The sequence below is a fragment of the Vulpes vulpes genome, chromosome 6 (assembly GCF_048418805.1).
Source record: "Vulpes vulpes isolate BD-2025 chromosome 6, VulVul3, whole genome shotgun sequence".
NCBI classification, from domain to species: domain Eukaryota; kingdom Metazoa; phylum Chordata; class Mammalia; order Carnivora; family Canidae; genus Vulpes; species Vulpes vulpes.
Window position 1 is genome coordinate 2278042 of NC_132785.1, and position 22109 is coordinate 2300150.

Sequence of the window (22109 nt, forward strand, 5' to 3'; positions counted from 1 at the left end):
CACCCCGGCGGTCTGCCCTTCTGTCCCAGACCCCGTCTACCTTCTGCTCCACGCTACCCCGAGGAGCTGAACAACCAACTCTATGTGCCTTTTAGTATCCTGAGCCAGTAAGAAATTGGACCAAATCCTCTCTATACCAAAGTGCCAGACAACCTTTGGGGTGTCTCCAAAAGTACGTAGTGTAAGCGCCCTTTCCCCAAGGGGGGTGGGACATCACTGTGTTGTGGCGGGCGTGGGTCGTTTGGTACAGTTCCTGCCATCTCTCAGATTAGGGGTGAGGACTTCATGCAAAGTCGTAAGAGTTTGAGAGTAGAAATAAAGCTTACCTGCTCACGCAAAAAAAAAACAAAACCCAAAAAAACCCAAAAAACCTTCTAGAAACATGATGTAGTGGAAAATAAAGGCATCATGTAGACTAGACGTAGCTGGTTTCCAGTTCCAGAAATGTCGCTTACCAGCTCTGTGCCTCCAGCAAGTCACAACCCCCCCCCCGCCCCCACCTAGTTTCTGATTATGCGAGACGAGCAGGACACCTACTTTGCAGAAGCGAGACAGCTGGAGGTAATCTCTGGAAAGCACCTAGCACAGACTGGGCCCCAGTACGTGCTCAATAAACCGTTGCTGAATTGAGCCTCTATCGGCATTTTCGTGGCAGTTTTGTCCTACTGCTTCCCCAGCCGGAGCCCCCTGAGGCCCGAGGCCTCGTCCAAAACTGTCTTGGCCTCTTTGTACTTTCCTATGTCCGACACAGGAGCACACCTACTGACAAGTGGCGGAAAGAACTTAGCACGCCTAACCTGATGTTAGGGAAGGGAAGAATCTGGGTAGAGGGACCTAGTGGATCTCAGGTGCTGGACGGGTGTTGAGGGCCCACTTGTACAGCGTCACTCCGGAGAGGGCAGGACCCCCGTCAGGAGCTATAAGGAGGACAGTTTTAGCACAGGGTGGGAATAGCCAACGGGTAGAGAGCAGCTCAACATGAGAGCAGCTGTCAACTGTGAGCCGCCGGCGGTTAAAACAAGTCGGGTTATGGAAAGTGTTCCTCCGTGGGATGACACATAAGACCAGATCTGCGATGCTTAACTTTTGGGGCTCACAAAAGCCTTTGAAAATCTGATAAAAGTTATGGATCTTCTTCCCTAAAAAAAAAAAAAAAAGAAAGAAAAAGAAAGAAAGAAAGAAAGGAAAAAGGTTCAAAGCATCACATTTTGCAAATAATTTTGCAAATGATTTCAGGAGCTTCATGGCTCCTAGCAAAGATCACCTGAAAACCCCTGGAAGATGCTATCCATCTTCAACTTTCTTTTTTACTGTTAATAATGAGAAAGAAGCATTTCTGTTCTATGTATCTTCAAAATTCATACGTCCATCTCAGGGACCTGGCTCATAACTTTTGCCCAGTTAGAGCATTTTGCCCAATGCTCTACATATTTGTGGATTAAATGGATGAATAAATGAATGAAACCTTTGATGAATCTGATCTTTAAGTAAAGGCATGTGCCGCATGGAGAAAAGACAAAGGGAAAAAAAAAAAGACAAAAATGAAACGTTCTAGAAAAAGACCAGGCAGCCTGGATGGCAGTTTAGCGCCGCCTTCAGCCCAGGGTGTGATCCTGGGGTCCCGGGATCGAGTCCTGCGTTGGGCTCCCTGCATGGAGCCTGCTTCTCTCTCTGCTGTGTCTCTGCCTCTGTCTCTCTGTGTCTCTCATGAATAAATAAATAAAATCTTACAAAAAGAAAAAGACCAATACAGGATGACAAAAGGTGGAAGAGAGCTCATCAGGGATGGAGAAAAGGATACACTTTGGAAGGCCTCGAGCCCCAGCCTCTTGCCTGGATCCAAAACACCCCAGCAAACTTCTAAACCCACAATTTCAAGTCTCCCACTCAATTCTGCTGGCCCTGCCGCTCCTACTCAGAATGACGTGGCACCCACTCGGGGGTGGAGTGGGTGGGTGGGAATCACTCCTTAAGACCATGACCCTAGGGGATCCCTGGGTGGCGCAGCGGTTTGGCACCTGCCTTTGGCCCAGGGCGCGATCCTGGGGTCCCGGATGGAGCCTGCTTCTTCCTCTGCCTGTGTCTCTGCCTCTCTCTCTCTCTCTCTCTCTGTGACTATCATAAATAAATAAAAATTAAAAAAAAAAAAAAAAAAGACCATGACCCTAGGATCCCTGTGTGGCTCAACGGTTTACTGCCTGCCTTCAGCTCAGGGCATGACCCCCGGGGTCCAGGCTCGAATCCCACATCGGGCTCCCCGCGTGGAGCCTGCTTCTCCCTCTGCCTGTGTCTCTGCCTCTCTGTCTCATGAATAAATAAATAAAACCTTAAAAAAAAAAAAAGGGATGACAACCCTGAGCAGGTGCTACTCTTTACCTGATCCTTGTGAATTTAGGTCTCAATTGCAATACAACCAACCATTCATTGTTCTATTGTTCCAGTTGGTTCACCCCGGGAAGGAGCTGTTCAATGCAGTGAGCGTGTGGGGAGGCATTTGTGTTTTCTTCCCCAGACTATTATTATTGACGGAATAGCCAACTTTCAACATCAAGGGGACAGTGAGCCGCAAGGAGAGGACGCGCAGCGCGGCCAGGCCCAGCAGGCCTGGGTGTTGGAGGAGGCTCAGGTCGGGTGCTGCCATCGGGGGGCAGGGCCTGGGGGGGGGCACCTTCAGGTGCAGGCGGGGCTGCGGGTGCCCAGGAGCCTCCTCAGGCCATGCAGGGCCTCGGACAGCCCTGCCCCGGTGAGTGTGCTGCAGGCCCGAAGCTCGGCCGCCGCCTCGGGCAGGGCAGGCGCGCCTCGTCTGCCGGGTCCAGCACGAATGCGAGCGCTGCGGTGCCCTCCAGGTGGTCCCTCCAGGGGGTCCCTCCAGGTGGTCCTTCCAGGGGGTCCCTCCAGGGGTCCTTTCAGGGGGTCCTTCCAGGGGGTCCTTCCAGGGGGTCCCTCCAGGGGGTCCCTCCAGGTGGTCCCTCCAGGGGGTCCCTCCAGGGGTCCTTCCAGGGGGTCCCTCCAGGTGGTCCCTCCAGGGGGTCCCTCCAGGGGTCCCTCCAGGGGTCCTTCCAGGGGGTCCCTCCAGGTGGTCCTTCCAGGGGGTCCCTCCAGGGGTCCCTCCAGGGGGTCCCTCCAGGGGGTCCCTCCAGGTGATCCTTCCAGGGGGTCCCTCCAGGTGGTCCTTCCAGGGGGTCCTTCCAGGGGGTCCCTCCAGGGGGTCCCTCCAGGTGGTCCTTCCAGAGGGTCCCTCCAGGGATCCCTCCAGGTGGTCCTTCCAGGTGGTCCTTCCAGGGGGTCCCTCCAGAGGGTCCCTCCAGGCGGCGGCAGCGGGCGCTGCCCCCCCACGTCCCACAGGGTCAGGCCCGCGTGCCCCGGCTCCACGTTGAAGCCCACGGTGGGCAGCGGCTCCCCCTGCCCGTAGCCCTTCAGCTCGCACAGGAGCGTCGTCTTGCCGGGGTCGAGGCCCAACATCACCACGTGGCCTCCGCCCTGGGGCCCCGGGATGCCACCGGGCCCATGACGGCCGCCGAGCCTGGGGGGAGGCAGGGGCGCGGGTCAGCCTGGGGCGCGGGGGGCGGGGGGCTCAGAGGGGGCCTCGGCTGCGCGCAGGGAGGGCCTGAAAGGGCAAGGCCTGACCGCGAGCTGACCTGGTCGGGAGGGGGCACAGAGGCCGTGGGGCCCCCTGGAGGACGCCCAACGGGGTCACCTTCCTTGGGGAGGTTTTTTTTTTTTAAGATTTCATGTATTTATTCATGAGACCCAGGCCGAGGGAGGAGCAGGCGCCGTGCAGGGAGCCCGACGCGGGACTCGAACCCGGGACCCCGGGGTCACGCCCTGGCGCTGCACCGCGGAGCCCCGCGCCCCGTCCTTGGGTAAAGCCAAGCGGCCGAAGGCGGCTCCGGTGGACGGTCAGGTGGAGCCCGGGGCCGTGGAAAGGGCCAGAAGCCGCCCTCTGATCCCGCCTGGGCTGCAGGAGCTTTGCCTCCTGCAAAAGTCTGGGTCCCCCAGGGGAGCCCTGCGGGCCGCTACCTCCGAGGCGGGGCTCCTCCTGCGGGTCGGGGCGCAGGTGCTGCAGCCGAGCGAGCCCGGGAGCCACGGCGGGAGGGAGGCCTGGGGCTACGCGGCTTCCGCTAACCTGCCCGGGGGTGGAGGTGGGGGGTGAGGGGTGGACTCCGCGCACAGTGCTCCCCGCAGCCGCCTGGCCCCAGCGCCTGGGCTCCTGCTGCGCCGACCCTCCCCGCCCCCCCCCCAGCAGCTCAGGACGCACCGAGAGCCCCTGGTTCGCTTGGAGCCCACGTGCTTTCCGAAACGCCCAAGTATGATTAAAACATCCTTAAAAAAAAAAGTAACTATGTTGAAGGTAAACGGTAAATATTCCATAGTTGTACATGCACCTGGGGGGCTCAGCGGTGGAGCATCTGCCTTGGGCCCAGGCCGTGCCCCGGGCTCCCTGCAGGGAGCCTGCTTCCCCCTCTGCCTGTGTCTCTGCATCTCTCTCTCTCTCTGTGTCTCCCATGGATAAAGAAGTAAAATCTTTAAGAAATGAATACAAATTAAAATTACGTCGTTGTGTCCATGCAGCGGAACTCTGGGCATTTGGACTCAGTGCTTAATTTTTTCAGCAGTGCCATCACGTTTTTCCCAGCAAACGAGGACACGTCCGAAAACACAATTTTTTTTTTTTAAGATTCTATTTATTTATTCATGAAAGAGAGAGAGAGAGAGACAGGCAGAGACACAGGTAGAGGGAGAAGCAGGCTCCACGCACGGAGGCCTATGCGGGACTTGGTCCGGGTCTCCAGGATCGCACCCTGCGGCTAAGGCAGGCGCTAAAGCTCTGAGCCACCCAGGGATTCCCCCAGAAAACATGATTTTTAAAAAAATGATGAGGGTCAATCAGAAGCCCCCGAGTCTGTAGCTTTCTAACTGGCGCCCGCACTTGGGGCGATTTGGCTCTTGTAGCCGGGTCACGTCTCGGGAGCTGCCTTCTGCTTTCCCAGGCGGTGTTTCATGAACACGCCAGGGACCCAGGGGCGCCTTAGGCCTCTCCTATTTCGCAAATAGAGAAGCAGGCTCAGAGTACATAATTTGCTCAGGATCTTGCTGGGAGGTAGCCATCCCGTCCTCTTTTCCCGGGTCTGCTCCTCACGGGGAAAGTGCTTTGTGAAGAGCAAACATCCTGTTGTAACCTTCAGTTGCTTTTGTCGGGCCAGGGTGTCCTAACAGGAGGAAGCAGTTAGGGAAGGCCGCAGTGTGTCCCGTACACCGCTGTGTGCTGGTGGTGGTGACAGTGCGGTACCTGTGCTGGTGGCTGTAGTCGCTCTGGAGCCCGGGCGAGTCGCAACTCCGGCCAGGATGGGGTGGATTTCCAACAGCAGGACGGAAAACGGCTAAGACGGAATGTCAGGGGCTGGGGGAGGGCGGGTTCTGGATCGACTCACCTAACAGGATTCTTGCTGAAGGCAGGCCGGATGGCCAGACCCACCTGGCGGAGGTGGGGGTGTCAAGGAACCCGATCAGACACTGTGATTAGATACTAAGGGCAGGACATTCCGGTTAACAAGTAGCAGGATCCTTGTCAACGGGAGATTTTACAAGGAAGTGCGCACATGAGCCTAGAAGGATCGGGAGCCTGGCTGCAGTTTAGCCTTAAGGAGCCGCCTGGAGGAGGCCTGTCTGTCTGCGACGTGGTGCGGGGCGATCAGATCAAGCCGAGACTCAGCCCTGTGCAGCCGATGAGCCCGTGGGGATCCCCCCAAGGGGACTGGGATGAGGGGCAGGGGATGAGGACACAGCGGCCCGGGATAAGGGGTGTCTGGGGCCTGCGAGCCAGGGAGCAGGGCTGCCTTCCCTCTGGTCCGGCTGCGGTGTGAGGAGGAAGGAGAGATGTTCCCCTGCGGGGGGAGGAGAGAGAACAGCGCTGGAGGAGGAGAAGGGAGGTGGGAGGTGGTCGAGGTGCCCTGAGGTTCAGCTCCGAGCATCTTCCAGGCACGGCGGGGTTTCTATGGAGCAGCTCCTGGAGCAAAGCTCTGGACGGGCTATCACATGATTTTTTATTATTTATTTATTTGTTTTTAAAGATTTTATTCATTTCCTTGAGAGAGAGAGAAAGAGAAGGGGGGCAGCCGAGGGAGGGGCCGGGGGAGAGGGAGCAGCAGACTCCTCCCAGCCCTGGGAGCCCACCTGAGGCGGGGGCTCCATCCCAGGACCCCGGGGTCGGGTCGTGACCCGAGCTGAAGGCAGTCGCTTAACAGACCGGGCCGGCCAGGCGCCCCATCATATGATTTTTTAAAAACCTTTTCAAAATGCATCTGCGCTCCGTATGGGTGAGAGAGCGCGCATCATCCTTGAGTGTGAGGACCTGGACGGCGTCTGTGAGCATTAGATGGGGTATCGCAGGCCTGCGAAGTGTCTGTATTTTGCATTATAGATGGCATTTAGAATTGTTGTCACTTTTAGTGGCTTGTGAGTGTTTTACATTCACAGCACAGCTCATCCTCCAGAATTTCTGCTATTTCTAGTTTCCATTTCATCGGAACTCTTGGTTTGGTTTGGTTTGGCTTTTTTTTTTTTTTTTTTTTTTTTTTACTCTCCACCTCCTAATACAGCCCAATGAGGAACCGGGGAGGGGAATTTCCTTGCCCGCTTCTCTTTCCTCCGTCTCCCCCCAACAGAACTCGCATCTCTTTCTTTCTGTCTCAAAAGCAAAACCAAACAACACAACAGGGAACGGAGCTGGCAGTGGGCGAGCTGCTTTCGGATCTGAAGGACCTTGGCCCTGCACCGCGGCTCCGAGCGCTCTGACGGTATTTGCAGGACGTTTTCTGACCCCAAGGGGAACAGCAACAGCAGCAGCGGCGTCTCCCAAAATTGTGTGCGTGCCGGGCTGCCAGCGCCTGGAAGCGGCCGAGCTGCTGGTTCCCCTCCGAGGTTGCTTCCATGTGCAAAGTGGGTCCCGGGCAGCAGCTGCTATTCAACCAGCCGCGGTTCCTGAGCTGGAAAGCGTATTTTTAGTTGGCAGGGGAAAAAAAAAAGAACTTGATTAGGAAGGAGGTTGGAAGGTCACTTAGCTGGAAACTCAAATCAGCTCTTGAGGCTTCTTTACATTTCCCAGCTGAGCTGCTGTCACTCTGGGCAGCAACGAGCAAAGTGCTTCGATTCTCTTCTTTTTATAAACAAAATTACATACGTAATGATGAATATATTGGTTTTCATTGAGTGGCAAACGATGCAAATGCCTACAGGATGAAATTCTTGAGTTCACTCTTTTTTTTTTTTTTTTGAGAAGGAGATTGAGGGGATCCCTGGGTGGCGCAGGGGTTTAGCGCCTGCCTTTGGCCCGGGGCGCGATCCTGGAGACCCAGGATCGAATCCCACATCGGGCTCCCGGTACATGGAGCCTGCTTCTCCCTCTGCCTGTGTCTCTGCCTCTCTCTCTCTCTGTGTGACTATCAAAAATAAAAAAAATAATAAATAAATAAATAAAGAGAAGGAGATTGAAAGAGAGAGAGAGACAAGAGAGGCAGAGAGAGAATCCCAAGCAGGCTCCACACCCAGCGTGGAGCCCAACATGGGGCTTCATGTCACAACCCTGAGATCATGACCTGAGCTGGAATCAAGAGTCTGACGCTTAACCAACTGAGCCACCCAGACACTTTTTTAAAAAATATTTTATTTATTTATTTTAGACAGAGAGAGTGGGAGCAAGCAGGGGGAAGGGCAGAAGGAGAGGGAGAGAGAGGATCCCAAGCAGACTCTGCACTGAGCACAGAGTCCAAGGCAGGGCTGCATCCCACAACCCTGAGGTCACCGCGGGAGCTCAAGACATTTATTTATTTTTATTTTTTAAAGGATTTTATTTATTTATTCATGAGAGACACAGAGAGCAAGAAACAGAAGCACAGGCAGAGGGAGAAGCAGGCTCCATGCAGGGAGTCCGATGTGGGACTCGATCCCGGGACTCCAGGATCACGCCCTGGGCCAAAGGCAGGTGCTAAACCACTGAGCCATCCAGGGATTCCCACCTCAAGACATTTAATGGACTGGGCCACCCAAGTGCCCCGAGTTCACCCTTTCAATCACTACTCCCCTCCTCTGAGGTAATCAGGATTAGTAGTCTGATGCACATCTCTGTAGTGATCTTTCTGTACATTTGGGAGCACACACATGTATTTTACTGTTTATTTTTTGTTCGGGTCTTTTAAATGTAATTGTGGCATCCATAGCTTACTTATTACATGAAACATCTATGAGATCTTTCCATGTTCCTATATATACTAAATAACCTTAGCTGCGCTTACCATTTTGTTACTATTTTTACAAGGATTGTATTAAATAATGAGAAGGCCATAAGGAAATACAAGAAGCCTAATGCTAAAATATTCGTAGACGAAATCATACAATTCTGAGATCTGCTTATAAATAATCTAGCGATGGAGAAGTAGTCACTTGGATATAGTATAAGAAGATTGACCGTGAGTTGATAGTTGTCGAAGCCGGGTAGGGGGTGTGTGTTCTATCAGTCTCTCCATTTTGCATACCTTTGAAATTTTCTGTAATAAAATATGGAAAACATATGTAAGAGGCATAAACTATTCCGGTTTACCTAACGTCTGGTTCCGCCACAGGTCAGGGCCACCTAGGACCTGTCACGCTCCACATTTTTTCCATGAGAAGTCAAAAGGTGCCCTCTCCGGACTCTGCCCTGACCCTAGCCAGTGTAGGGTGTTCCCACTGCCCTCCCCACACTTGCTATGTGTATAAATGCACATCACACAATCACATTCACACACATACTCCCACACAAAAGGGATTATCTCATTAGGTTGAGTTTAGGACATAGCTGTCATCCACGGGGCCCCTATCTGTCCCCTACACAAGGTCTACGATTGTGTAGTTACTCCTCTCAACAGCTTTGAGAGGTTAAGATTTTTTTTGTCCGCTTTTATAGATACGGACACCGAAGCCAAAAAAAAAAAAGATTGAGTAACTTGCCCCAGCCTACTTTTTTTCCTTTTTTATCCTCAATTTTATATCATGTTGTCAACTATCTGTACATCGATATGTGTAAAAAGTGATCAATACAAACACGGAGAAGCAAGCACCGACCTTTCCGAGCAGGAACGCTGGCGTTATGAGATGGACGTAAACTGACCCGGGTGTCTGGGTCACAGTCGGATTCGGCTTCCCTGGGACCTCATTCCCACACGTCAAGGCCTGCCACATACAGGCAAAATTCGAGCCCAACAAGGAGAAAATAATGACTGCAGGTAGTTTGGTGGAAACAGGCTGCATCGTGTCTGCCTGCCAGGCCACAACACGTCCACTGGCTAGTGGTTCTCTGACCGCGTGCGCACCGTCCTGGAGGGTCCCTCCACCTGTGTCGCATGTTGCATCCTCTGTTGTTATGGCCCAGATTCCCCCCTTTCTTGGTTCCTTTGGGTGTTTCGGTGAAACACACCTTTAGTAGCCTCTCAGATGCGTAGGAGGTAAGGTTTAGGCCTTGAAAATGTTTTTTTTTTTTTCTTTAATGCTTTGTCTGGATATGAGATTCTAGGATGGAAATCATTTCCTTTCGGGACCCAGAAGGCATTCTGGGTTCATTGTATTGTGGCTTCCACTGCTGCTGTTGAGCATCTAAAACCAGATTGACTCTTGAGTCATCGTTTGTGATTTTTTTTTTTTCCTCTCTGGAAGTTTATAAAGTTTTTCACCTTGTTCCAAGATTTTGGAAATTTCCACTAAATTGTCATGTTGGGAAAGTTTGTTTTTAATTTTTTTCCCTTTTTCTTACTTTTATCCCCCTCTCCTTTTTATTTTGTTATGATTTTTAATTTTGGGGGGGGTTGTATGCGAGAGATGTTAAAAAGGTTTGTACATCAAAATACTTGCTATGACTCTATTTTCATCCATTTGGCTGGACACTCAGTGGGCCCTTCCCTCTGCTTCTTACTGCTAGAAGTAAGTTACTTTCAATGTTGGGACATCTTGAATTTTCCCATCCATTTTTTATATGGATTCCTATTATTTGGTGGCTGAATTTTGATGGATTCTTTAATTAAAAAAAAAGAGAGAGAGATTCTGGCATGCCTGGATGGCTCAGTGGTTAAGCATCTGCCTCTTGGTTTTGGCTCAGGTCATTATCTCAGGGTTGTGAGATCAAGCCCCACAAGGGGCTCCACACTGGGTGTGGAGCTTGCTTGAGATTCTCTCTCTCTCCCTGTTCCTCTGTCCCTCCCCACTCATCTCTCTCCATCTCTATAAATAAATAAATCTTTTAAAAATATGCATTTTCGGGCAGGCCCTGTGGCCCAGCGGTTTGGCGCCACCTTCAGCCCAGGGTGTGATCCTGGAGTTGCAGGATAGAGTCCCATGTCAGGCTCCCTGCATGGAGCCTGCTTCTCCCTCTGCCTGTGTCTCTGTCTCTCTGTCTCTCTGTCTCTCTGTCTCTCTGTCTCTCTCTCTCTCTCTCTCTCTCTCTGTGCCTGTCAAGAATACATAAATAAAATCTTAAAAAAATAAAAATTAAAATATGCATTTTCTTTTCCTTCTTACCCCTTTGCCTTTTCACTCTACTTTCTGGGAAATTTCTTCAACATTGTCTTACAACCCTTCCATTACCTTTTCATTTCATCTCTTCTATCTCTTTCTTTCCCCCACAACAGCTCTATTTTGTTCTCTGAATCCCTCTGAGGTCCCATGGAACCATGTAGAATGACGATAGAAGACCCTGAAGTGGGAGGACACGTGATAACAACCAGAGGGCTTACATTCTGTTTTCTGAGTTGGTGACGTCTGCCTTCTTCAAGATAACAAACAGTCTGCTTCTACCTAGATCCTATTTACTGTCTTGGGACAGAATGCTATTGATCAATGTGTGCAATGATTACATGGGGGGCAGATAGAGGAGCATAGAACATTTACCAACATAGATCATGTGGTGGACTACAGGTCTCCATGACTATAAAAAAGTTGAAGTCACACTGAGGCACCCAATGCCTCTGGGTGACCAAAGTAAAATTAGGGTAGTGATAAACCCTGGAAAGATATCTGGAAAACCTCCAAATTTTTGGAAATTAAATAATCTACTTCTAAATAGCCCAAAAGTCAAAGGAGACATTGCAATGGAAATTAGAAAATATTTTGAGCCCAATAAAAATGAAAATACAATATTCAAAACTCATGAGTTACAGAAAAGCCACTGGGAAATATATATACTTCAATGAACATATTGTAAAAGAAGAAAGAGGCACCTGGGTGGCTCAGTTGGTTAAGCATCTGCCTTTGGCTCAGGTAATGAATCTGGAATCCCAGGAGGGAGCCCTGCATTTGTAGTCGTACTGTTGTCATTGTTGGGCTCCCTGCTTGGTAGGGAATCTGTTCCTCCCTCTGCCTCTGCCCCCCACCCAATGATCTCTCTCTGGCTCACTCTCTCCTCTCAAATAAGTAAAATATTAAAAAAAGAAAAAAGAAAGAAAGATCAATTATCTAAATGAGAGGAAAAAAGAAAAGCAAATTAAATACAAAATAAATAGAATAATCAAAATTAGAATGAAAATCAATTAAGCAGAAAAAGTAAAAAAAGATGGACACAGTCAAAAGTTGATTCTTTGAAAATATTAATAAAATCAACAGACTACTATTAAGGCTGATTAAGAAGCAAAGAAAGAAAACCGTAAAGAATAAAAAAGGGACATTATTATCAATTATAGACCAAAAAAAAAAAAACTGTCAGGGAAGATATTATGGGCAGTCTTATGCCAAGAAAACCATTAGCTTAGATGAACTGAATGAATACTATTTATTGAAAAAGCTGTCCTTTTTTCTTGGCTAACTTGCAATATCACCTTTTGGGGGGCACCTGGGTGGCTCAGGCAGGTAAGCATCAGACTCTCGATTTCCGGCCGGGGTCACATCTTGGGGTTGGGAGATGGAGCCCCATGTTAGGCTCCACGCTGAGTGTGAAAACTGCTTGGGATTCTCTCCCTCGCTCTCTCTCTGCCCCTCCGCCTCCCTTCCCTCCCTCTAAAAAGAAAGCAAGAAAGAAAGGAAGAAAGAGAAAAGAAAAGAAAAAGAAAGATCAGCTTTATTGTACACAAATTCACATACTGACGCGTAGGGGTGGGTCGGGATGCTTTGACCTGCTGTACCACCTTCCATCGCTCTCTTTGCTCCAAGAGCAAGTATTGTGGTAAAGCAGTGGGACCTTGCATCAGCTTCTCCGACGCGGTCTCAGAGGGCCACCTCTGCTGCATTTTCTTGGTTACCACAAATTTTAAGCCCACATAGATTCCAGGGGAGGATACATGGCTTCTGTCCCTCAATGGGAGGGGTACCAAAGAATTTGTGGCCATTAAAAAAAAAATCCACACCATCTTTAGTGGTAATGCTTCTAATTTTTTTTTTAAGATTTTATTTATCCATTCATGAGACGCACACACAGAGAGGCAGAGACACAGGCGGAGGGAGAAGTAGGCCTCATGCGGGGAGCCCGATGCGGGACTCGATCCCGGGACCCCGGGGTCACAGCCTGAGCCCAAGACAGACGCTCAACTGCTGAGCCCCCACGCGTCCCCTAATGTTTTAAATAAGAATAATATGTCTATAGGTTTTGGACAAATATCCTTTATAAATTTGAGGACTTCTCAGATTCAATTATGGAGAAATAGAAACAGCGGTTGCCATTTGTTTTTCTCATAGAGAAGTCGTATAATTCGTGGAGAACAGGTTTTCTTTTTTTTGAAGCAGAACTGACATACGATGCTATAGTAGTTTCAGGGCTACAGCGCAGTGATTGGCACTTCTGGACACTACTCATTGCTCACCGTGCTTAGTCACCGTACAACATTCTCCCAATATTATTATGGTCTCTAGGCGGTAATTATCATCTCCACGACTTATTTACTCTACAGCTGGACTGTTGCACGTCTTAGTTCTCTTTATTTCACCCATCCCTCCCTTCGTCTCCCCGGTGGCAACTACCTGCAGCTTTGTTCTCTGAACTCCAGGGTCTGTTTTTTGTTTGTTCATCTGTTTTCTCTTTTAGATTCTACATGTAAGCGAGATCATATGGTATTTGTCTTTCTCTGTCTGACTTAGCAAAATATTCTCTAGATCCATCCACGTTGTCTTAAATGGTAAGATCTCATTTTCGTTTATGGCTGAGTAATATTCGTGGAACATAGTTTTCAAGGGTAATTTACATTTCACCTCCAGATTTGTGAAATCTGGCCACACAGGTGAGATTCACTACAGAATATCAAGTACTATTTAGATTCTTTTTTTTTCTTTTTTTAAAGATTTATTTATTTATTTATGATAGACATAGAGAGAGAGAGAGAGAGAGGCAGAGACACAGGAGGAGGGAGAAGCAGGCTCCATGCAGGGAGCCTGACGTGGGACTCAATCCCGGGACCCCAGGATCGCGCCTGGGCCAAAGGCAGGCACTAAACCGCTGAGCCACCCAGGGATCCCCGTACTATTTAGATTCTAAACCTTAGATGTTAAATCTTTGGACAATTTTACGACATAAGAGGGGGCAGTACTCTTGGTGAACTGTAATTTGACTGATAGTATTTGGTAACGCCCAGCACATACCACAAACAGATACACAGAGAAAAGAGTGGTTTGTTTTTCACAACATGAACATTTTCTTATAGAAACTGTACATTTATTTTTCACACCAAGAGCATGACTAGGGAAGGTAGACAGTGGTGAGCTAAACAACACATCTAATTTCACTAATGCTTCAAGTCCCACTATAGAATCCTGCTGAGCTGGATTAAATTACACCACATGGTGACCTGCTTAAGCAAAGTAAGTGGTCTTGTTTCCTTTTTTTTTTTTAAGATTTTATTTATTTATTTATGAGAGAGGCAGAGACACAGGCAGAGGGAGAAGCAGGCTCCATGCAGGAGCCCGATGTGGGACTCAATCCTGGGTCTCCAGGATGGGCCCTGGGCTGAAGGCAGGTGCCAAACCGCTGAGCCACCGGGCTGCCCTAGTGGTCTTGTTTCCTAAGCCCACATCTATCACTTCATTGATAAGGAAGGGATGATCTGGAGCATTTAGGCCAAAGAGAAAAATGGACAAAACCAGAATATACGCCCCAATCTCAAAGCTGATTTGGGCCACTCGTAAGAGAACTTCTTAGAAGAGGGAGTGGTACGGCCTTCCCTGCACCAGTTTTACTTGGCTATACAGGTAGTGATAAGAAGGAGATCAGTAGGGGCGCCTGGGTGGCTCGGTCGGTGAAGTGGCGACCTTCAGTTCAAGTCATGATCCCAGGGTCCTGGAATCGAGACCTGCCTGAGGCTCCCTGCTCCTTGGGGAGTCTGCTTCTCCTCTCCTCTGCCTGCAGCTCCCCTACTTGTGCGCTCTCTCTCTCTCTCTCTCTCTGTCAAATAAAATCCTTAAAAAAAAAAAAAAGATCAGTGGCTGCTCTAGACGGAAGGCAGAGAACTCCCCTCAAGAATAGATATTTACACAATATAGGATTATGTGTATACCTTTGGCCTCTATAAGATAGGGCCCAAGTGGTGTTCTTGGTCTTGGTACTACCAACGCTTGGGAAAGATGTGGAGGCTGGGGGAGGTAAAGAGGTGGGGAGAAATCCGCAGTGTAAAGGAGCTCGGATTTCCATCGGCACCCCCTTTTTTCCCTAGAGAGATACTGACACAGTCACAGGAGTGAATTAGTGTTTCCACCTCCATTAGCTCATTAGATGGGAATGATACATTTACACACCAACGTGGGAGCTTATCCTCATGAACCTTCCATCCAAAAAAGGGAAAAAGAAAAAGGATGCTGAGGGATTTTTGATCTACTCTCAAACATTAAAAAAAAAGAACAACCCCCCCCGATAAGACCTTCTTCCTTTTCATTGCTTTCCCCAGTTATATGTGAAATGGGTATTTCAGAGTTTGCAGTGGAAGGAAAACAAAGAAATTATAATAGGACCAAAGAGAAGGAGAGACATTTAGAAGCCGCATCAGGAGACGACCTAGTCCCAGTCATTAGTCACAATGGGTGGAAGAAGCAGAAATACCAGATTTCCGTCTACCTGCCTGCTGTATCTATTGCTTTTTAAACGACATCAGCTGTTGTTCCTGTTTTGCTAAATGCAGGGAAGGGCCGGGAAATACCTGCCCGGCAAGTGATGTTAAGCTTATGTGCTGTTAAAACCCTAGGAAATGTTGAACCCTGTATAGATTCTCAGTCCCCTTCTTCATATGCCTGTTTTGTTCCTATTGGAACAGCCCTTCGGCACCTATTGCACGATTGGGAAATCTGCCCTCCCGTCTGGCTCGCGGATTCACATCCGAGCGGACTGAGAGAAATCCTACTAAATGGGAGTGTGTTTCTGACTTGTGAAGGCCCTGAAGTAATCCTCCTGTGAACGTGCCTGGGCCACATCTTAAAAGTGGGCCCCCCCCCCCTGCTCCCCCCGTAACAGCTTTGGAAATATTGCAAGAATCTTAGAATTGGATGAAGGAATGTATCTTGACATATAAACACAAAAAACAACCTTTGTAATTGAATTTGGTGTGAATTTCTCACGAGACAACATCAAATCTAGTTGGCTAGTAACTAAACCAGAAGCCAAGTGAAGGGAGTCAGGGACAGCTCCGGACCCTAGGTGGGGCCCCACGCCACACGGTGGCGGGCTTACTCTGCTGTGCTCTGCCTCGGGCCCTAAAGAACCAAAAATAGAAAGGGGCGTGGGGTGGAGGCACCCACTTACCAAGCAACAAATCTTAGCGCTTGGATTGAACTACCTTAAGCCACATATTTTAGGAAGTTAACTTAGAAAGGATGACGTTTGGGGCAGCCCGGGGGGGCTCAGCGGTTCAGCACCTGCCTTCTGCCCGGGGCGCGATCCTAGAGACCCAGGATAGAGCCCCACGTCGGGCTCCCTGCGTGGAGCCTGCTTCTCCCTCTGCCTGTGTCTCTGCCTCTGTGTGTCTCTCAGGAATAATAAATAAAATCTTTAAAAAAAAATTAGAAAGGATGACGGTTGTCAAGATCATATGTTTATATAAAAGTGTCTGCATTGGATGTGCCCGGGCAGCAATGATGGGACTTCAGTGCAGTAGGACACTCTCCCCCTCAGTCTCAGTCTCCATCTCGGTCTCTTTGCTACATTGACGGCTTTGGAGGACTTGGGGTTCTAAAACTGTCACACACACACACACCCCTTATAACTAAAAGAAAGCCAGGATATCTTCTTTAGGAGCAAGAATTTCAATGACATGGCCGTTCACTTGCTAAGGAATCCGGTTTTGAGTGTGATTTCTGCCACTTGTTGCCCGCGGGACATTAGATCAGCTACTTGGCCGACAGCAGTGTCAGCTTCTTCGTCACGGTGTCGCAGTGTCATAGTGTCACAGTGCCTCCCTCAGGGGGCCGTGGGGATGGAAGGGCACAGTGGGGCAGGGCCCGGCCCTCTGTTCACCGCCCCTCCTGTCCTCCTCCCAGGCAGCAGCCAAGCCCCATGTCCCCTCTTCCCGGGCACTTGGCGGTGGCCCCGGCTGAACTGGGGCGATGCCCGGCCCGGGAGAAGAGGGTGCAGGGCCCGGGGGAGGCTGGGTTCACGGGACCCCCCAGCGCGGCCCCCATCCTTGCCGCCGCCTGGGTTCTCGGGGAGGCCACTTGGTCAAGATGCTGGAACCACAGGCGGCAGGGGCTGCGGCCCCCACAGCGCTCCTCGGGGACACGCCGGCCTCGTGGGGGCCCTCCTCCTGGAAGATCCGTGAGCACGAGAGAAACTTGTGTTTTGTGAAGACACTGGGATCCCGGGGCTCGTCTATTAGGTCAGCTCAGCGTTTACTGAGATGCACGTGGAGCATCTAGGCCACCGGCCACCTCCTAAATGTTAGATGACATTAATGTCACGACTCTCGACATAAACCACCGGGCGCGTGGCTGGTTTGCAGGGTTGAGTGTCTGACTCTTGGCCTTGGCTCGGGTCGTGAGGAGCCCCGCGGAGTCTGCTTGTCCCTCTCCCCCTGCTCCTCTCTTTCTCTTAAATAATTAAATGAAATCTTTATAGAAATAAATAAGTATAAATCAGCTTAAAACTCTGAACTTCAAACACAGTAATAGTAGGGAGATTCCTTCTGCGGTCTATGAGATCTGGCTTTTTGTTCGTTTTGTTTTGTTTTGTTTTAAGCCAGAGAAAGTCTAGGAAATAAGTTGTGGGTGGAAGTGGTAAAAATCTGCGCTCTTCGTGTATGCCATTTGCAGCAAGTCATGATCAATATTTTTGTATTTATCTTTACTACTTTTTTGAAAAAATGAACAGAATATGAAAGAAAGAAAATCAAGTTGGTACCCATCTTTAAACTCATATTTAAAATTTTTCTTCCTTGTGATGACATTAGTGTCATCACTGAGATTCAGTGATTTCTCTCTGTTTCACACAATGCCTACCCTTTTTTCATAAAAACATTGTCTTTCTTGGCTCTGACACTTTTGGATGTTTAGTGTTTTTATTTTTAATTTATTTATTTTTAAGAGATTTTATTTATTTATTCATGAGAGACACAGAGAGAGGCAGAGACACAGGCAGAGGGAGAAGCAGGCTCCATGCAGGGAGCCTGATGCAGGACTTGATCCTGGGACCCCAGGATCATGCCTTGGGCTGAAGGCAGGTGCTAAACTGCTGAGCCACCCAGGGACCCCTATTTTTTTATTTTTTAGATTTTATTTTTAAGTCATCTCTATACCCAACATGGGCTTGAACTCTCAACCACAAGATCAAGAGTCTCAGGCTCCACCAACTGAGCCGTCAGGTGCCCCGTTGTTTTATTAATGCCTCTCCTCAGGTTTTTCTAATCAAATTCTACCTCATTTAAAGCCCAGATCAAAGTTCATGCATTCAGTCAAAGCCTTCTAGGACGTCCTGGTTGGAAGGGATCCCACATGTACTGAACTGTCAGATTTTTTAAAAAAAGATGTATTTATTTATTTATTTGAGAGAGAGAGAATGAGTGCAGGCACGGGGTGGGGGAGAGGCAGAGGGAGAGAGAGAATCTCAAGCAGATTCCCTGCTGAGCTAGGAGCCCAACGCTGGGGTCAATCTCACGACCCTGAGATCATGATTTGAGCCAAAATCAAGAGGCCATTCTTTAACCAACTGAGCCACCCAGGCACCCCTGAACTGTAACATTTACACAACCCAAGGCTCTTGCCGTTTGCTGTCTTCTGGGCTAGAGTTTGTTTTCGGGTCGGTGGGTTTATATAACTCGCTTCCCACTCATCAGATTGCAAACTATTTGATGGGTTGGACTGTGCATTTTTAAATTTTATGTTGCCCACAGAAAATAGAGCCTGTGCTGTTATTGATGACCGACTCATTGGTCTGAAAGCCCCAAGTTTATGAGATTTCCCACAACATTTTAATATCTATCTTTCATAGAGATTTATAAAAATAAAGAGCAATGGCTCTCATAAAGTTTTCTTCACAGATAAAAAATAATTTATAATTGGGGGACAAGAGTGGGAGAGGTAGTATTTTATGGTCAGTGGTTTGGGTTAGAGGAAATTTACAAAAGAATAAGTGAGTGCCTTGTTTTCCATATTGAAATAAGGGCAATTTTATATGTGTTACCAGTTAAACTTTTTTTTATTGTTCTTCATCCTGTTTTTTTTTTTTTTTTTTTTAAGTAGGCTCCATGCCCAGCATGGAGCCCAACATGGAACTTGAACTTATGACCCTGAGATCAAGACCTAAGCTGAGATCAAGAGCCAGATGTTTATCCAACTGAGCCACCCAGGTGACCCCCTATTTACTTTTTAAATTTCTGTTTTGCATATTTGCTTAAGATGTTTACCTTAAAAATATTAAAAGTTATAGCTGAAAATGTTTCGTGTTGTATATTCAACATCACAAGGACTGTAGAATGTTTGATCTCTGAATCTTGCCTTTCACCTTCAATTTGATGCTAATTTCTTTTTAAATTATTTATTTATTTATTTATGATAGTCACAGAGAGAGAGAGGCAGAGACACAGGCGGAGGGAGAAGCAGGCTCCATGCACCGGGAGCCCGATGTGGGATTCGATCCCGGGTCTCCAGGATCGCGCCCTGGGCCAAAGGCAGGCGCCAAACCGCTGCGCCACCCAGGGATCCCTGATGCTAATTTCATCCTGTGTTTATCCTTTAAAAATTGGTAATTTTCTATAATCAGAGTTTACTTAGTTTTGCCAATGTTCTATTAATTTCTTTGCTCATCGTTGATTCTTGCCTCCTGATCTGTTCTTCCAAGTTTATTTTTCTAACTTCTGGGTCTGTGAGTGGGAAATACTCTTAGTCTTGGTTTGAAAATGTCTTTGTTCTCGACTTTGAATGCTAGTTTCACTGGATAGAGAATTCTAGATTAACAGATATTTTCCCCTACCCTTTTGAAAATATTATCTTCCTGCATCTACTGCTTGTGACAAGAAGCCAGCTTTGTCCATATATCACTCTTTATAGGTAGTGTGACTTTCAGGCTCATCCTAAACATTCATAGAACCCAGGGCAAAATTACAAATGGAGGCCCACATACAATACATCTAAAAAAAATTTTAACTTTCAAAACAAGCTAACAACTTGTTAAGTAAAATATGTTCTATCCTCCTATCTTGAGAAATACAGCCTTTTAAGGGCTTGGATGATCAAGCCTTGAATTTAGGCCTCCTGGAATCCTTAGGGGATGGTAGAGAGAGATCACCACCCTGGCCCATGCCTCACAGCTCATCCTCCTTGTTTCCCAATCCTGGCTCCATCCCACACTGCAAGGGACTTCACACACAGGCTTGTGGACACTCCACTTCCAAGCTCTCCAAACAGCCTCTCCCTGGACACCCCATGGCCCTAAGGGTGTGCAGTTTGTTCTTGGGGGTTGGACATTGGGAAGAGGCCCACAAAGGTCCTGAAAGTGGGTTGGAGCTGTCTGGGCAGGGGATTCTAGGGTCTTGGGCACCTGGAGCATGATTGGATGGAAAGGGCAAACTTTGGGTCATGTTTCTTATAATAACCTTCTTAATGGTTTTCTCCCAAACCTGTTCTCTACACTGTATCAGAGAATTTTTTAAAAATGTAAATCACAGCCTTTTACCCTCTCCTAAAAAATCCTTTATTTTTTAAAAAAGATTTTATTTATTTAATTTGAGAGAAAGAGAGAGAACACAGAGGGAGAGGTCGATTCAGACTCCCCACTGAGCAGAAAGCCTGACGTGGGACTCGATCTCAAGACCCTGAGATCATGACCTGAGCCAACGGCAGGCGCTTAACTGACTGAGCCACCCTGGTGCCCCTAGAAAGTCTGTTAAGGGCCTCCTATTGCATTCGAAATAAAACCCTTTAAAGGCTGCAATGCTCTAAGTAATACTTTGACATGCCAAGCCTGTTAGGAAGAGCTTCCTTCCAAGAACCTTTCTTTTTGAAACATACTCTCCTACTTGCTCCTCGCATGGCTGACTGCAGTCCCTTGTGTAGTTTCTGGCTTCAAGGCCACCTGTTCTCCAAGCACAACTTCCCTGTTATTTGCTCTCATTGCATCATGTTTGTTTCCTTCAGAGTACAAATAACAAACGTATTCATTCCCCTATTTGTCTTCTCCTCCACACTGTCATCTACTCAAGATGAGCCTGTTGATTCTGGGATGGAGATTAGCACATAGGAAAGCTATCGGGGGATGCTCTAATCAACCCCTGTTGAACAAAAGAAAGCAGGATGGGGCATAAATCAGGGCGTGGACGCTGGGTGCCCTGAAAGGGGCCTGGCTTTGGGCGAAGCAATTCTCTTTAGCCGAAGCACTTCCTAAGAGGGCTGACCGCTCTGGTCTGGACAGGGCAGTAGGGCACCCAACCAGCCCGTGCCTTGTGTGGATGTGCTTTCCTCATGTAAGTTCTGGAAGCACCTTCTTGGAGAACTCTGGCGGGCCCGTTCCCTGGGCGAAACCTATAAAAGGAAAGTTAGTAAGGTGAGCTCCTGCTGTTGTAGCTGGCATTAGGCTGCAACCAATACTCATCCTCTCTTCTGCAGCCCATTCTCGATTCTCTTCACTGGCGATTAGCACCTCTGAAGGTTTAGGTGACTTACCTAGTGGAGTGACGGAGTCTTAAAACTGATGAGTTCCTCTTCCTGTTTACCGGGTCCTTCTCAGACTGTGCCTGTTGCCCTTGTCCATTTGCCATCAAAATTGCACAAGTACTAAAAGATATCCTAGTTGATTACCCAGAGGCTAAGCATATGCCTCCCGGTCTCCACTATGCAATAGTAGCTCTACTGCCTCTTGATAGGAAGAGTCAATTACCCCCATGAGGATCTTTTTTCTTGCCTGCTGGTCCTTGGCATGAAGGGCCCCACATGCTGGGGGTGGTGATATAGCTTGAAGTTCATTGAAGACTTGCTGTGTTCCCTCATAGACATGTTTCCCTTTTGGGAACTAAGACCTTTATTTTATTTTTTAAAGATCTCATTCATTCATTCATTCATTCATTTGAGACATACAGAGAGAGAGAGAGACAGACATAGGCAGAGGGAGAAGCAGGGTCCCAACGGGGAGCCTGATGCGGGACTGGATCCCAGGACCCCGGGATCACGCCCTGAGCCGAAGGTAGATGCTCAACCACTGAGCCACCCAGGCATCCTGGGAACTAAGACCTTTAAACCTGTGGTTACATTTGCAAGGATGAAAAGAACAAACTCCCCAAGTGGGTCACTTGGATTGATGGCACATAGGGACACTCCCGCTTCCACACCTTTGATCCCACTCCCAGGTATTCTCCTGTGGGGGATACAGCATCATACAATGATGATTGATTCAGAGCATGCCTGCATCCTGGAGGGTAGCACTTTATCCTCATGGGGTATCATCTCCAAGCTGGTACATCAGCCAAGATTTCTGGGTGGTATGCTGTGTGATGGGTTCAAAGCGATTCCATGGTCATATTCCCACTGCCACATCTCCCCTGCTATGTGATGGGTTCCTTGGTCGGATGCAATATGTGGGATTCCATAATGGTGGATCAAATACAATATGAGCCCTTGGACAGTCATGTTGGCTGAGGCTCAGCAGGCAGGAAATGCCAACCCACAAAATATGAGAATGTTTATGTTGAAACAAATGA

General features: G+C 48.5%; 1 protein-coding gene across 1 annotated transcript in view; it reads left to right on the forward strand.

Moving 5' to 3' along the window:
- The first annotated feature begins 18657 nt into the window (after positions 1–18657).
- Positions 18658–22109, forward strand: part of RCBTB1 (RCC1 and BTB domain containing protein 1) — a 59824-nt gene continuing 56372 nt past the window's right edge. The window contains exon 1 of the mRNA XM_072760545.1: positions 18658–18767. The gene's annotated coding sequence lies outside the window, so the exon portion shown is untranslated. The remainder of the gene's footprint in view (positions 18768–22109) is intronic.